Source organism: Equus quagga, chromosome 17 (genome assembly GCF_021613505.1).
Source record: "Equus quagga isolate Etosha38 chromosome 17, UCLA_HA_Equagga_1.0, whole genome shotgun sequence".
Lineage (NCBI taxonomy): Eukaryota > Metazoa > Chordata > Mammalia > Perissodactyla > Equidae > Equus > Equus quagga.
In genome coordinates this window covers 13,634,443-13,637,783 of record NC_060283.1, presented here as the reverse complement: position 1 = coordinate 13,637,783, position 3,341 = coordinate 13,634,443, and positions in this window count along the sequence as shown.

The window sequence follows — 3,341 nt, the reverse complement described above, 5'->3', positions numbered from 1 at the left end:
ACAGTTTGGGGGAAGGCCTTGCTGCTACTAGACAGCCATTAACAAGTGGGATAAATAAGTGAATTGCCAAAATAACTGTGGTGTTTGGGCTGCTCCTTCTAACATGAGACCAAAGGAAGTCTTGTGGGGGTTTGAAAGGTTAAATAACAGGATCCAGGAGGGAGTTATATGGTCGTGGAACTCTCAGGAGACAAATATCCTATGAGGGCTACAAAACTTTTTATCTCACATAAATAGGGAACAAGTTATTAAAGAGTCTATGGGGATCCAGCTCTGCTTGTTGAGGGAGATCCTGGGTGCATTTACACTATTTGCGGTTATTCTCTTTGATAATGTGCAATTTGAGCCACAGCATAACCTCCAAGACTGCAATTTGACATAAATATTGGAGGATGGAGAGGAAGGTTCTGTCATTAAACAAGACAATTGGAGCCCAGGAATTAGTGCTTTGCTTAATTCTTCTTAAATGTTTGTACCATTGAGAAGAAATAGTTCATTCAACTGTTTGTTGATCTCAAATGTGTTTCAGCCATAACGATGAGCCCTAAGAATACAGACACATGCAAAATAAACATCATTCTTGCATTCCTGGTGCTTAAGTCTAATGGAGAAGATAGACACTGAACAAGTGAACACTGTAGGAACCATAAAACTACATGTGGAACAAAATGCCATGTATACGTGTGTGCATGTATTTATTTATAGAATAATCATGTACATATACATAGAAAACGAGAGGGAAAAGAAGAAGTCTACTTTACATTGGCTGCTCAGAATATTCTCTCAGGAAAGTTAACATTTCAGTCAGGCCCAAAAAGACAAAGAGCCAGTGTGAGAAAGATCATTCCAAGCAAAATAAAGAGTGTAGTAGTAAAGACTCCATATTTCAAGGAAGTCAGCAGAATCTAAAAGAAGCCAGTGCGGCTATAGCATACGTAGCGAGACCACTTCCTTGGCAGTTTCCATTTCAGCATCCTCCATGAACAAAACCTGAACAAAACAAAACAAAACATAAGCACTCATCTCCAACACCAAAACTATCATCAGAGTTATTGGTCTGGATCACATGACCAGCACAGACAGGTTATAAGGATAGCTCAAATACTTTCCTGTCAGAAGCAATGACCACTGGGATTCAAAATTAGCTTCATATTGGAAACTGTTTCTTCCCATTAATTTGGGAACATGTGGCATTGTGCGAAAACTCATTACCATTTCTTAAGGAGTATCCATCATACCCAAAAATAATTACTTATAGTCTGGGGGTTTAAAGACCCATGTTACTGTGAGTAGTTCCTATGATTTACCTAGAGGTTGTGAATAATTGCTCTCTACTCTACTGAGACATGACTGAGGGGTATACTCCCACACCGATGTATTCAGCCTGTTCTTGTCTCAGTCATCACCATCCCACACGGCTAACATGTTTTTTTCTTGTCCTGGAAGGAATACCTGCTGTTCTTACTACCGAAAGTGAATTGGAACCGTTTTCTTTTTCTAGATCTATGTTGTTACTGGCATCTGTATAGTGTAGTAGTGGTGAGCATAGACTGTGCAGAGAAACACATCTGGTTTTAAATATCAGACTTCTCAATTTTCTACTTGTGGGACCCTTGGAAATCACCCGTGGTAAAGTTGGAATAAAAATGTTACCTACATCACAGTTTGATAATATATAGCATAGTTGAGAGGATTGAATGAGATGAGATATAGTTGGGAGAAGATAGATAGATGGATAGATGGATAGATAGATAAATAGATATTTGGCAGACAATATATGGATATAATATCTAGCAGTATGAGAAAATTGGGTTTACTTCAGCAAATTTATATTTGCTAAATAAAGGTGATAATCTGAAATACTTAGTCATCCAGTAAGTTAATTTTTAAAAAGTGTCCCATCTTTCCTTCCTCTTTCAGATATAAGGGAATTTTCAAGTCGATTCATTTCAAAAGATCACTGGACAAACATAGCAACTAACTGCCCTCATGAAGCTGTCTATAACCTAACATAGAGTAGTTAATAAGAGAAGTTACACTACAAATAGAGTTATTTTGTGATAATTGTTATTAAAAAGAGAAGTAGATTGAATTGGGAGATGTATATAGAGTGATCTTAACTCACTTATGGGTTAGTCTATGACTAAGAAATTTGGCACATAATTTAGTTTAAAAGACTGCCAGAGTTTATAACCATGTAGATGGGAAGAGCCTAATCCTGCCAGGGAGTACCACTGTATAAGCTAAATATACTGTTTTTGTTGTAATTTTTAAAGGAGCACATCTAAGAAGAGGAGGGCTCTTCAGAGCTGACTTCATGAGCACACAGCCTGTGCAGCCACATGGCCCATGTGCATAGAAGGCCCTGCACCAGGTTTAATGCTCCACTTTTGCCAACTTGAAATTATTATAAATTTTTAACAAGGGCCTCTACATTTTTATTTTTATGCTAGGCTCTGTAAATTACGTAGCCAGCCCTCATTCTTTACATTTAAATTACTCTGGGTGTGTTTTAGCTTTTTACGAGGATTACTTGGAGAAAGAGGTTATCCCATTTCCATTTCTGCAAAAGAAAAACCCTTCTCTATCAAGAGAGACAATTTGCTGCTATGATCTTTCACTTGGTTTTGAAGGATATGTCCCATATATTTAAATATCTCTACCATGCCATTACAAGACATGTTGGCACTTCACATCAAACCACAGGAGTCCTAAATGCTAGATTCTAGATGGCCCATGGAAAAAAGTATAGTTGACTCATCCCACATGAGTCCAAGATTTAGAAATATATATATTTTTATATGTTCTTTAAATTTGTTCCAATTTGTTTAGCCAGAAAGGAAATATTCAAAGAAAATACAATATACAGAGTATTGATAATTTAAATACATCCTCTTTAGACTCAATAAAATAATGTTTTCCTTTTTTAAAGACTTTTTTTATAAATGGTATCATACCTCTGAATGATTCTTAGCACTCTAACATACCAAAATTAAAAAGCTAGGCTAGATTATTCTTAGAGACCAGCAAATACAGTCAGGTGAACACTTAATTTGAGTCTGAATAGCGACCTATAAGTTGATGGCCTGACTGTATACGTGAAGGAAAGAGCACAAAATGTGTCCTATCTGAAGACAAAGAGTCAAGCTTTACTTTAAAATGAAATGTTGTTATTTTTATGTCAGTGAATTAAAATATGCTTTCCTTTTATTGTTTCCCTTTTCTTATAGTCTTGTCTGCTTCTGTTATTAAAATTGTCACATAAAGATGTTGATTCTTGATAACGAATTGATTGAGTTATATAAAGATGCCCACATAATGACATTTTTTATCATTGAAAA